Source organism: Elephas maximus, chromosome 8 (assembly GCF_024166365.1).
Source record: "Elephas maximus indicus isolate mEleMax1 chromosome 8, mEleMax1 primary haplotype, whole genome shotgun sequence".
Classification (NCBI taxonomy): Eukaryota; Metazoa; Chordata; class Mammalia; order Proboscidea; family Elephantidae; genus Elephas; species Elephas maximus.
Genome location: NC_064826.1, coordinates 76,827,440 through 76,842,245, shown reverse-complemented (window position 1 = coordinate 76,842,245; position 14,806 = coordinate 76,827,440).

The window sequence follows — 14,806 nt, the reverse complement described above, 5'->3', positions numbered from 1 at the left end:
TAATGATTCATGCATATTATTTATAATTTTCCTTTATATATTAACAGTGTATACAATAATATTCACAATTATTAATATGTAAGTGATAATTATTATTATTATTTTACAAAAACTGGATCAAATATTAGGTCCTATGCTTTAACTGTTTTTATTTAGTAGTTCAAGGGCTACTTCCTCTGCCAATACATAGAAATATGCACCACTATTTTTAATATTGAACTTAATTTCATCAGTAAATAAATCATGATTTATATAACCAATTTTTTATTGATAAAATACTTAGATTGTATCTAAATTTTAAACATTGAGCTTATATAAGTATGGTGTGAATTTTGGAAACTATCATTACCGGCACAGTGTGCACGCACAACTTATGATTTTATAGATGCTACCAAATACTCTCCAAAAAAACTGTAATAATTTACATTGCCAACAAAATTGTCACAAGATGTCTATCTTACTATTTCTTTATAAACATGGATATTATCACAATTTCTTTTTTTTAATAATTAACTTGCTTATACCAACAACAAAACAAAAACAAAAATCTTCGACAACTCAGAATATATATAATAAAATTAAAAAGTAATTTTCACAATCCTGCCAAGTTGCCTTATTTATCATTTAAAAATATTTGGCTACCTTATAGCCACGTTATTTCACTGTGACTACTCATATGTATTTTTTTTTTTTTTTGTACAGATGATATGAGGAACCTGATCATATGATTTTAGGTCATCAAATGTCTTTGACTCTGAATTGCTGGTTAGGCATTTGGTAAATTTTTTATGTTGTTCTTTGTTTATGTTATGATTATAGGACCTTTTTTTTTGTCTATTGTAATTATTAACTACTTGACTGTCTTCTTTGTCTTTCAACCATGTTAATGTTTTTCTCTTCTGCTTGTATCTCTTATATTTTACACTTTATTATTTTTTCCTATGTGCCTTTTCTATTTTGTAAGATGCTTAGAAAAGCTCCTGTACCTCAAAAATGAAAGATATTTACAAACAATTTCTTATTATACATATATTGATTTTTGCACGTATATTTTAAGTCCATCTGGGGTTTATTTTGGCGCAAGAGTTAATGTAGATGTCCAGGTTTCTTTTCCATGTTTATTTTTATTTTTCCAAATGGCAAGCCAACTGGTCCAGTACCACTTGATCTGGACTACTTAAAAATGACAAGTTTTACATATGTTGTTTTCCCATATATACTTGCATCTGTTTTTAGATTCTTCTCTCAGTGTCATTGATATATTTGCTTCTGCATCAATACCAAATTTTTCCAATCATTTAAAGTTTATAATACATTTTAGTGTTATCTAGAGATAGGTCCCCTCATTGCATATATTTCAAAGAATTTGCTTAGCTTTCCACAAATTTGATTTGAGACCAAGCAAAAACAAATGTCTGTTTTACTGAGAATGCACTGAATTTTCACATTAATTTGGGAGGACTTATTTGTTTAAATATTAGAATTTATTATTCAGGAATACCATATAAGTCTCCATTCAAGATCTTTTTAATTTTCTTCAGCAAAATCTTATAAACTTATTCATATGGGTATTATCTATTTCTTTTCAATTTTATTTATAGATGTTATGTTTTCATTGACTTTAAAAACAATGTATTGTTTATATGTAGCTTTTGTTAATTTTTTTTTTTTTTTGGCAAAGGAAAATATTTATTTAGCAAGTGTCCACCTTATTGAAATTTGCTATAATTTCTTATTACTTATCTAATAGTTATTTTGATTTTCTGGGACAATTATCTTATAACCTGTAATAAACATTTTACTTCATCCTTTCCATAGTGGTTTTTCTAATGCATTTGCTAATTTGTATTTACTTAGGGAATAATTAAATAATAGTGGTGATATCTGACACCATTACATTAATCCTAACTTTAGTACTAATTCCACTTAATGTTTTATCTTAAAGTATATTCTTCTTATTGGTGTGTGATAGATTATTTTTAAGCATTGGCAAAGAACTATCTATGTATTCCTGATTTAATAATGGATATTGGATTTTATCAGGTGATTATTTATTTTGAGATGGGTATACAATTTTCATTATTTAATCCATTAATATCATGAATTATATTATATAGACTCCTATTACTATGTACACTTACCTTGAAATACACCCTTAAGATCATTTAGAAATATTGTTTATATGCATTATTTCATTTAGTAGATCAGAATGTAATTTTCTTTTTGGATGCTATTTTTTTAGACTGGATAATTCAAGTAGTTGTAATTTTCTTGTCTGTATGTTATTTTTAAAAATCACAATATAGGTTTATTTTGTACTTTGAAACACTTACCCGTCAAAAGATTTATTTTGTTGTTTCTCGAAGACTTCCACACATTTATCAAATAGCCTACAAGAGATAATTCAATATGTTTGTTCTTAGAAAGAGTTATAAACTTAACTCTAAATTGCTATTGCCTATATAAAAGTGCAAAGAAAAAACCTAAATAATTAGTTATCTATCTACCTAGGTATAATCTGTGTTAACATTGTGACAGAATATAATATATGTCACACATTTGATCTTATAAATATTATATGGTAATTTGATTTCTTTTTTACTTAACAACGTACCATTTTCTTATGTCTTTAAATTGTGATCATCAATTTATTGAATTAACATTACTATTCCTTGACTATTTTATAACTTGTTTTTCTCTTACTAATTATCTTTCGCCAAACCTTTAAATTGCTTCCCATCTAAATAAACAAATATCTATGGAGTAAAGTCTGTGTAGCAAATAATAAGCTGTACTTGTGACTACATGGAAATCTTGGTGGAGTAGTGGTTGAGAGCTACAGCTGCTAACCAAAAAGTCAGCGGTTTGAATCCACCAGGCACTCTTTGGAAATGGTATGGGGCAGTTCTGCTTTATCCTATAGGGTCGCTATGAGTCGGAATTGACTTGACAGCAGTGGGTTTTGTGGCTATATAAATTTAATTCAGGTCACTTATCTGTAGGGAACACACTGTATGTGTGGTATTTGCAGAGTGCAGCACAAGTTTGAGATAGACACTACCTGGAGCTTTTTAATAGGCAGATATTTAGGCTGGATATTTAAGATGAGTAGGAGCTTGGTTGGTAGTGCCTGGGTGGCTCAGACAGTTTTGTATTCCACTAGTAGCTGAAGGTTTGGCAGTTTGAATACTCCCAGAGGTGCATCAGAGGACAGGCCTGGTGATCTGCTTCCAAAAGGTCACAGTCTTAAAAACCTGATGAAGCAGTTCTACTCTGCACATACAGGGTTGACATGAGTTGGATTTGACTGGATGACAACTAACAACCACAACAATACGATCTTGACATGGACCAATATGGAGACTGGCATTCCAGGAAGAGCAAGGAGATTCAAATCATAGAGGTATAAAAGAGCATGTTATGTTGTTTGAGAAATGGATGCAAAGTAAAACAAATTTAGGATTCAATAACACAATGTGATGCTAAAATGGTAGATTGGAGTCAAATTGAGAAAGGCATTTCTGCCAAGCTAATAATTTTGAGCATCACACCCTTACTGTTACCTGTTGCCGTTGAGCCAATTCCAACTCCTAGTGTCCCTATAGGAAAGAGTAGAATTGCCCCATAGGGTTTCCAAGGCTGTGATCTTCACAGAACCAACTGCCACATCTTTCTCCCTTGAAGCAGCTGGTGGATTCGAACCACCAACCTTTCAGTAAGCAGCCAAACACTTTGACCACTGCACCACCGGGCTTCTTTAGGCATCATACAGGCAGTGTAAAGTCATTTAGAAGTTTTTTTCTTTTTAATTAAAATGTAACAGAATTAATTATTTATTTAGGATAATAGTGGACTACCCAGGAAGTGAGTTTGCAGGTAAAGCAAAAGGAAGATGTTTTAAGACTGGATGAGAGCCAATGACAGCATGAAACAGCGGCACTAGGATTAGAAAAGAGAAGATGGATTCAGAAGGTGTTTGGGAGATGGGCTCTATTCAACATGATGAATGACTGAATGATGTGTAGATTAGAGAAAAAGTGAGAGAGGGAAAGAAGGAACTTCATTTGAGTGACTGGGTACGTGTTACTGCAATTAATGGAAGTGGAGAATGTATCAGAAAGATTAGACAGAACCTTAGGGGACAGGGAGTTTATGTTAATGGGGGAAGAATAACTCAAAAAAGGAGGATGAGTTTGATTGCACAACCCGAAGAATGTAATCAATGTCACTGAATTTGTATTTGCAGAAACTGTTGAATTGGTGTATGTTTTGCTGTATATACACTCAACAACAAAAATAAAATAAATAATAATAATAAAATACTCTAAATATATTCATAAGGAAAGATCTCTAAGATCTATTGTTAAATTAGCAAATCATAGGCTAGTACAGGTAGATTAATAAAAATTTATTTTAAAACAAAATAATATATACTGGCTATTGGAATGCGAAAGTTGGAAACAAAGAAGAAGAATCAGTAGTTGGAAAATATGGCCTTGGTGATAGAAACAATGCTGAAGATCGAGTGATAGAATTTTACAAGACCAACGACTTCTTCATTGCAAATACCTTCTTTCACCAACCTAAACAGCGACTATACACATGGACCTCACCAGATGGAACACACAGAAATCAAATTGACTACATCTGTGGAAAGAGATGATGGAAAAGCTCAATATCATCAGTCAGAACAAGGCCAGGGGCCGACTGTGGAACAGACCACCAATTGCTTATATGCAAGTTCAAGCTGAAACTGAAGAAAATCAGAGCAAGCCCACGAGAGCCAAAATATGACCTGGAGTATATCCCACCTGAATTTAGAGACCATCTGAAGAATAGATTTGACACACTGAACACTAGTGACCAAAGACCAGACGAGTTGTGGAATGACATCCATGAAGAAAACAAGAGGTCACTGAAAAGAAAGAAAAGACCGAGATGGATGTCAGGGGAGACTCTGAAACTTGCTCTCAAATGTTGAGTAGCTAAAGCAAAAGGAAGAATTGATGAAGTAAAAGAACTGAACAGAAGATTTCAAAAGGCCTCTCAAAAAGACAAAGTAAAGTATTATAATGACACGTGCAAAGAGCTGGAGATGGAAAACCAAAAGGGAAGCAAAGTCAAATGTGTTTCTCAAGCTGAAAGTACTGAAGAAAAAATTCAAGCCTCGAGTTGCGATAGTGAAGGATTCCATTGGGAAAATATTAAACGACGCAGGAAGCATCAAAAGAAGAGGAAAGGAAACACAGAGTCATTATATCAAAAAGAATTAGTCAATATTCAACCATTTCAAGACGTGGCATATGATCAGGAAACAATACTGAAGGAAGAAGTCCAAGCTGCTTTGAAGGCATTGGTGAAAAACAAGGCTCCAGGAATTGATGGAATATCAACTAAGATGTTTCAACAAACTGATGCAGTGCTGGAAGCACTCACTCATCTATGCCAAGAAATTTGGGAGACAGCTACCTGGCCAATCGACTGGAAAAGATCCATATTTGTACGCATTCCAAAGAAAGGGGATTCAGCAGAATGCAGAAATTATCGAACAATATCATTAATATCACACACAAGTAAAATTTTGCTAGAGATAATTCAAAAACAATTGCAGCAGTACATCGACAGGGAACTGCAGGAAATTCAAGCCAGATTTAGAAGAAGACGTGGGAAGAGAGATATCCTTGCTGATGGCAGATGGATCTAGGCTGAAAGCAGAGAATACCAGAAAGATGCTTACCTGAGTTTTATTGACTACATAAAAGCATTCGACTGTGCAGATCATAACAAGTTAAGGATAACGTTGCAAAGAATGGGAATTCCAGAATACTTAAATGTGCTCATAAGGAGCCTGTACATAGACGAAGAGGAAGTTGTTTGAACAGGACAAAGGGATACCGTGTGGTTTAAAATCAGGAAAGGTGTGTGTCAGAGTTGTATCATTTCACCATACTTATTCAATTTGTATGCTGAGCAAATAATCTGAGAAGCTGGACTATATGAAGAAGAATGGGCTGTCAAGATTCGAGGAAGACTATTAAAAACCTGTGGTATGCAGATGATACACCTTGCTTGCTGAAAGTGAAGAGGACTTGAAGCACTTACTTATGAAGATCAAAGACTACATATAGCCTTCAGTACAAATTACATTGGAACATGAAGAAAACAAAAATCCTCACAAATGTACCAATAAGCAACATCATGATAAATGGAGAAAATATTGAAGTTGTTAAGAATTAATTTTACTTGGCTCCACAATGTCCATGGAAGCAGTAGTCAAGAAATAAACGACGTATTGCATTGGGCAAATCTGCACAAAAGACCTCTTTGAAGTGTCAAAAAAACAAATATATCACTTTGAGGACTAAGGTGCACTTGATGCAAGCCATGGTTTTTCCCATTGCCTCCTGTGCATGTGAAAGCTGGACAATGGATAAGAAAGACCAAAACGAACAGATGCCTTTGAATTATGGTTTTGGTGAAGAATGCTGACTATACCATGGGCTGCCAGGAGAACAAACAAATCTGTCTTGGAAGAAGTATAGCCAAAATCCCCCTTACAAGCAAGGATGGCGAGACTTTGCCTCACTTACTTTGGATATATTATCAGGAGGGACCAATCCCTGGAGAAGGACATATCATGTTCGGTGAAGTAGAAGGTGAGCAACAAAAAAGAGGAAGACACAGTGGCTGCAATAATGGGCTCAAACATACCAAAGATTGTGAAGATGTTGCAAAATCAGGCAGTGTTTCGTTTTGTTGTCCATAGGGTTGCTATGAGTTAGAACTGACTCCAAGGCACCTAACAACAATTGAAATCTTAATACTAATACTATGTATATGCATAAAAAAAACTATGTATATGCATATAGATATATAAAGACAGTTTATGAGGTAGACTATGGAATGTGATTTTAGATTTGGGAGAGGAAGAGTCTTTTATTAATTTTCACTATTCTTTGAATCTTCTAAGAGTCTATTTTCGTATTACCTGTGTGATTGATAAAAAACAATAAAAATAAAGGAAAAGACTAAATATTTTGCCTCTATGTAATCAAGCAGCTCACAAATGGATATGGAAAGGGATTAAATTCAGTGGCTAAGTAGAAAGGAGTGAGGATATTTCCTCCTTTGGGTAAAGGGAAAGATTTGAAGGGGAGGGAAGTTAACCCCATGGTTAAAATTTGCTGAGAGTTAATTGTGTAGGTATGAGAAGAATGTAAACATGTAGAATAATTTCTAGGTGAAATGAGAATAAAAATAAAGATCGCTCCATTCATTGTTACGTATCTTTGTTGATGTCGTTGTTAGGTGCCACAGAGACAGTTTGGACTCATAGTAACCTTATGCAAAACAGAATGGAACATTGCCTGTTTCTGTGTCATCCATATACCTTTAATCACATTTATTAATACAGTTAGGCTATTTTATTTTTCCTGGCAACTATCTGTGCCAAAGAAAAGTAACATAAATACCTGATTGGATTGAACCTGAGATAGTAATTGACAATTTAAAAAGTAGAGCACCAGAACATGTGAAAGGGGCAAAGAATTTGAGGGTGGTAGTAGGACAAACCACAGACCCTAATTCTGGTAAGGAATGAAGAAAATTTTGAATAGTGATGAACCTATAAGAGAAAGAGATCAAGAAACTGAAAATCTCAGAAGCAGTAAGTTGCATTAAATAAGACTGGGGCAAGTAAGAGAATTAAACATTTTTGTGAGAAAATATTTTAAAAAGGATGCAAAATAAAATACTTGTAGCACATATAATGGATAAAACTAATGACAGAAAAATAAACATAGGGGTCCTAATAAAAATATCTCATATGATTTATCTATATTGGCCCTTAAGATAAAGAAGAGGTAAATTGCTTTGTTACTGAAATTAAAAGTATTTGTTTTAAATTTCTATCTTTTTGTATAAGTCTAAGTTAAAAAAATGCACTGGAAGAAATGAATTCTTGGTATTCTATACATTTTTTTATTAAGACAATGTGAAAAGGTCTCACTTATCATGCTAGAATTTATTCTACTGTGAACAAGGTCCGTCATGTCATCTTTCCTTTAACAGAATGCTTCAGATTTGGCTTCCTTGTCCAAAATGTATTCTTTGCTTTTATCAGTAAAGATCAGTTGCTTTCCACAGTGTTTGTCTCCATGTAAGATTGGCATTATTATTGAAATAAATCACATAATATTCTCCAAAACAGTCAAATGATCATTTCAAGAAAAATAGCCATTTGTTATAAGTTTAAAACTAATGATGAGATAAAATGATGCTATCTTTACTTCAGTTCCATGTCATAAATTAAATGAGGTTATTGTGGAAAATGTCTTTAGAGGAGTATTTTTTCCAGGTCAGAAGTAAATATCGCTATTTGATACGCCATTTTGGTTCCCCATATCAAAGCCTTTATTTTAATATAAGAATCATCTATGATGACTTTTTATCCCATGACATTATCTCTTGAGCACATCCCTGTCACCAGGGAAATTTAATAGACCAGTCTACACATCCCCATGGTACTTAATCCCAGGAATGTGTTACATGCTTTGAGGTTTTTGCTTCCTATTCTTCAATACATTGGCACTCAAGACTGCTTAAACAAGCATCAACAAAGGCGCCTGTCTTCTTTGAAGTTATTTTCTGCGGAAATCACAGCCACTGACCAAATGATTCGAAAAGATTAAATTGTGCTTATTTTATGACTTTCTAAAACAGCAGGGTTAAATGCCTGGCCAGCTGCCAGCCCCTCAGCACCCACACTTTCATGCTTGGCTGCCAGATACATCCACAGGAATTGTTCTGAAGCAGAAACGTGCAATGGTGCCATTCGGAAGAACAGAAAGACTTTTGTGTTGCAATGCTTCGATGCGTGGATAATGCAATTATATTTTACATGCATGGAAAAAATATTTTTAGATTAGATTGGATTTTGGTTGCTGGAGAAATTTTTTCCTTTCTTTTTAAGGAAGGACATCCCCATAAAAAAAAAATACTCTAGTTAAATTACCTTTTTCTCTCTTCCAGGGGAGTGTGGGACAGCTTTCTCCAACCCTTTAGGAAATCAGGATATGCTCTTAGCCGTTTTATTTATAAAAGAAGCAACTTTGATATGTATGTCTAGTGGAAAGTATTTCAAAATTATTAACGTAATATGTGGCAAGTATAAAATAATCAATTTGCTATGTTTAGACATTTACTGAAGTGATTGTATGTTAATTTACACTGGAAACATTTTTTTGTCTGAATTCTCTTTTACAGTCACCAGAATGAGCCACGGCTGTTCACTCATTTCAGACTTCTTAATGGCAGAATGAGAAATGTCACAGGTTGACAGAGTTCTATGTGCAGGCCTGCAGAGAAGAACCACAGCCTTGCACTCGAAGCTCACAGTCTAATGGGGGGAGGCTATAAACATATAAGTAAAACTCCATTAATATATGAATAATTAAAAAAAATAAGAAAAGCAATAACAAGAGGTCTCAAATGATGAATGGTTACAGAAAACCAAAGTTGGGAGTTTTTGAACAAAAAACCACCATCTGTAGGAAGAATTTTAAAGAGCAATTTTCAGAAGGCAGTCCTTGACCTGGACTCAGAGAACCTTGAAGATTTCTGCAGAAGTAGAAAGAGAACAAGGAGCCCTGGTGGTCCAACAGTTAAGTGCTCAGCTGTTAACTGAAATAACTGAAAAGTTGGCAGTATGAACCCACCCAGCTGGTCTGCAGGAGAAATACCTGGTGCTCTGCTCCAGTAAAAATTTTGTTATTGTTGTTATTAGGTGCCATCAAAGCACTTCCTACTCATAGTGACCCTATGTACATCAAAAAAAACACTGCCCTGTCCTGTGCCATCCTCACGATCACTGTTATGCTTGAGCCCATTGTTGCAGCCACTGTGTCAATTCATTTCATTGAGATTCTTCCTCTTTTTTTCCCCACCCTTTACTTTATCAAGCATGACGTCCTTCTCCAGTTACTGGTCCCACCTGATAACATGTCCAAAATAAATGAGACAAAATCTCTCCATCCTCGCTTCTAAGGAGCATTCTGGCTGTACTTCTTCCAAGGCAGATTTGTTTTTTCTTCTGGCAGTCCATGCCATATTCAATATTCTTCGCCAACAGCATAATTCGAAGGCGTCTACTCTTCTTCGGTCTTCCTTACTCACTGTCCATGGCTTGGGTCAGGTGCACCTTATTCTTCAAAATGACATCTTTGCTTTTTAGCACTTCAGAGAGGTCTTTTGCAGTAGATTTGCCTAATGCAATGCGTCATTTGATTTCTTGACTGCTGCTTCCATGGGCATTGATCGTCGAAGCAAGTAAACTGAAATTCTTGACAACTTCAATATTTTCTCCATTTATCATGATGTTGCTTATTGGTCCAGTTGTGAAGATTTTTATTTTCTGTATGTTGAGGTACAGTCCATGCTGAAAACTGTGGTCTTTGATCTTCATCAGTAAGTGCTTCAAGTCCTCTTCACTTTCAGCAAGCAAGGTTGTGTCATCTGCATATAGCAGGTTGTTAGTGAGTCTTCCTCTAATTCTGATGCCACGTTCTTTTCATATAGTCCAGTCTCTCAGATTATTTGCTCGGCATACAGATTGAATAAGTGTGGTGAAAGGAAACAACCCTGACAGACACATTTCCTGACTTTAAACCATGAAGTATCCTCTTGTTTTGTTTGAAAAACTGCTTTTTGGTTGAAGTCCAGGTTCCTCATGAGCACAATTGAGTGTTCTGGAATTCACATTCTTTGCAATGTTATCCATAATTTGTTATGATCCACACAGTCAAATGCCTTTGCATAGTCAATAAGGCACAGGTAAACATCTTCTGGCATTCTCTGCTTTCAGCCAGGATCCATCTGACATCAGCAGTGATATCCCTCCTTCTATCTCCTTCTCTGAATCTGTATTGAATTCCTTGCAGTTCCCTGTCAATGTGCTGCCACAACTGCTTTTGAATTTCAGCAAAATTTTTCTTGTGTGTGATATTAATGACATTGTTTGATAATTTCCACATTCTGTTTCATCACCTTTCTTTGGAATGTGCACAAATATGGATCTCTTTCAGTCAGTTGGCAAGGTAGCTGTCTTCCAAATTTCTTGGCATAGGCAAGTGAGAGCTTCCAGAGCTGCATCTGTTTGTCGAAACATCTCAGTTGGTATCCTGTCAATTCCTGGAGCCCTGTTTTTTGCCAATGTCCAGCTTAACTTCCTTCCTTTAGTACCACGGGTTCTTGATCATATGCTACCTCCTGAAATGGATGAACTTTGATTGTTATTGTTGTTGTTAGGTGCCGTCAAAGTGCTTCTGACTCATAGTGACCCTATTTACAACAGAATGAAACACTGACCGGTCTTGTGTCATCCTCACAATCATTGTTATGCTTGAGCTCATTGTTGCAGTCACTGTGTCAATCCATCTCCTTGAGAGTCTTCATCTTTTTAGCTTCCCCTCTACTTTACCAAGCACGTCTTTCTCCAGAGACTGATCCCTCCTGACAACAAGTCCAAAGTATGCGAGATGTAGTCTCGCCATCCTCATTTCTAAGGAGCATTCTGGCTGTACTTCTTTTTTTGTTTGTTTGTTCTTGTGGCAGTCCATGGTATATTCAATGTGATTTAGGAAATACTGGAATCATGATTCCCTGTCCTTGAGCATAGAGAATGTGATCCAGCTGGAGTTGAGCTCACAAGGACTCATAAGGACACATCAACTGGGCTCTGGGGTATAAAGGCAATACTAGGATAATCTCGGAAAATATCTTTTAGGGATCCTTCCACGTATACCAATCAAACAGAACACAAAAGAATAGAAAATTTGTTGGACCGATGAAGGTCCTCCTGACTGAAACCTGTACCAATGATTGTTAAGAAAAACAATTCAAAAAGTAGGATTACAGTTTCTAACCAATCTGTGAAAAGGTAAAGCTTTCAAAGGTTTTGCCCATTTGCAATGTTAGTATATACTGATGATTCTGTAATGTCCCTTAGACTCAGACAGACATGCCTATGGCAGCATGCATGTCCATATTCCCATTCTTGCTTATTCTGTAATATTTCCTTGGACTCGAGCAGACATGGCTCTGGCAAATGCTTGTTCAATTTCCCACTTTTGCATTTTTTAATAAATGCCAAATAGAACTTTCTTTTTGCTTTACTAAACTTTGTGATTTTTTTTACCTACAACAAATATTCTTTGCCAATACCATAATTCAAAGGCATCAATTCTTCTTCAGTCTTCCTTATTCGTTGTCCAGCTTTCACATGCACATGAGGTGATTGAAAACACCATGGTTTGGGTTAAGTGCACCTTAGCCCTCAAGGTGGTATCTTTGAATGTCGATTAACAGCCTAGAAAACCCCACGGAGCAGTTCCACTCTGTCACATAGTGTTGCTATGATTGCAAATCCACACGATAACAACAAGCATTCTTTAGAATGCTACCATTCTAAAGAAGTAATTTCCACAAAAAACAGGGAGATTGAGGTCTGTAGGTTGATAGAGAACATCATGAGGGGTTGTCTAGTTTGATTAATACGGCTTTGTTGTTGTTTTTGATTACCTGTTTTTGTTTTTTAATATGTAAGAGGAAAATAAGGTTGGAAAAGTGTTGGATCCAAATTTTAGCATACAGGAAAGGCCAAGCTAATAGCTCTGACTTTACCTTATTCACAGTAGGGAAAGAATGAAGGCTATTAGGCAGCAGCATACCAAGATAAAATATCATTTTCAGAAGATCGATGTGATGTTGTGCAGAACAGAATGAAGGGAAAAAAGCATGTTGGCAGGCAGATTCTCTAAGAGAAGAATTTTGATGCAGTGCAGTGAGACAATAAGATCATCATAAATGCCAATACAAAGAAATTAGTGGACAAATAAGAAACAATAGGACCTGGTAACTGAGTCTATAGAGAGGGATGTATCACCAGTTGATTGGTGAAGAAATGTGACAATGACAGAATTCAGCTTGTATCAACAAATATTTCTGAAACATTGAGAACTAATTAGTACAAGATGCACTGCTTCTCGGGACTTACCTTGTCAATGCAATCACCAGCGCAGACAAGAGGGGAAAAATGATTGGAAGGAGTAGGGGGAGGTTGGGGAGAGAAGTCTAACGAGTGATAAAGTCAATTTTAGCTGGAATCCAAAACAAACTGAACAAACATGACTGGGAAAAAAAAATGATATCATGTGTTCCATGACTTATCAGAATCTGTTGCATTAATGGGATAAGACAAAGTATCTCGCTGATTTCAGTTCAGGTTGTCTTAAAATAAATTTATCTGCTGGCAAACATTTCATCATGTTTTACTCACTTTCAGAGCTATATATATATATATATATATATATATTTTTTTTTTTCCTATATTAAATAGTCTTTGGCCTCCCTATTCATTTCCTTCTGACTGTATTCTAAGCCGGTAGCTGAGCGTTGTCATTTCTTTCTTTCGTGGTGTTCGCAGGGCAGAACACAGAAACTACTGATGTAGATTCCTCCAAAAAATCAGTGAAGGGACAATGTTGGGGTCTTGTGGGGGCAAGGAGAAGGATTTGCTTTTCAGCAGCAGAAAATTGTGGAGATTTTTCTGTGACGCAAGAGAGGAATAAGGATTCATAGGTCACACAAGGTGCTGGAATTTGGCTGAGAAGTAGGCTCCCAGATTGCCAGCTTTTCCAAAGGTGCCTAAAAAGGACAGCACCGGGACCCCTGATAACAGTGAGAAATAGGACATTGGGCCTCCTGCAGTAACTGCTGTCAACACGTGACTACAGAGATTTCCCATTTTTGAACGCTGGGACTTTTATACTACTATTGGGTGTGTGCAAAAGACCTTTTTAAAGTGTTGAAAAGCAAAGATGACACCTTGAAGACTAAGGCTTGCCTGACCCAAGCCATGGTGTTTTCAATCATCTCCTGTGCATGTGAAAGCTGGACGATGAATATGGAAGATGGAAAAAAAACTCACGCCTTTGAATTGTGGTGCTGGAGAAGAAACTGTATATACCATGGACTGCCAAAAGAATGAACAAATCTGTCTTTGAAGTAGTACGATCAGAATGCTCCTTAAAAGTAAGGATGACAAGACTTGTCTCACGTAATTTGGACATGTTGTCAGATGAGATCAGTCCCTGGAGAAGGACATCATGCTTGGTAAATCAGAGGGTCAGGGAAAAAGAGGAAGACCCTCAATGAGATGGACTGACACAGTGACTGCAACAATGGGCTTAAGCATAACAACGATTGTGAGGATGGCACAGGACTGGGCAATGTTTTGTTCTGTTGTGCATAAGGTTGCTATGAGTCAGAAATGAGTCGACGGCACCTAACGACAACAAAAACAACAACTATGTGTGGAGTTGGGGGGAAGAGGGGCAAGAGTGACTGAATTTGAATCTTCTACCAGGCTTACCAGAGCCATGGTGGTGTTGTGGTTAAAAGCTTGGCTGCTAACCAAAAGGTTGGCGGTTAAAATCTACTAGCTCTTCCTTGGAAACCCTATGGGGCAGTTCTACTCTATCCTACGGGGTCGCTATGAGTCAGAACCAACTCAAGGACACCTAACAACAATAACAACAGGCTTATAGGATAGGAACTCAGTATTGAAATTAACTTGCTTTCTTGCACATGATTGCCTTCCAGTTTATCAATGAAAACTGGCAGACTGGGGAATTAAAGAACCAGAGTGGTAGTTTTTTTTTTTTCCTTCAGTTTTTTTCTTTGGTCTATCCATAGCTAGATATAGCAGGCTTCTCTGGCTTTCTTTCAGTGTTGGAATTAGTGTTACAAT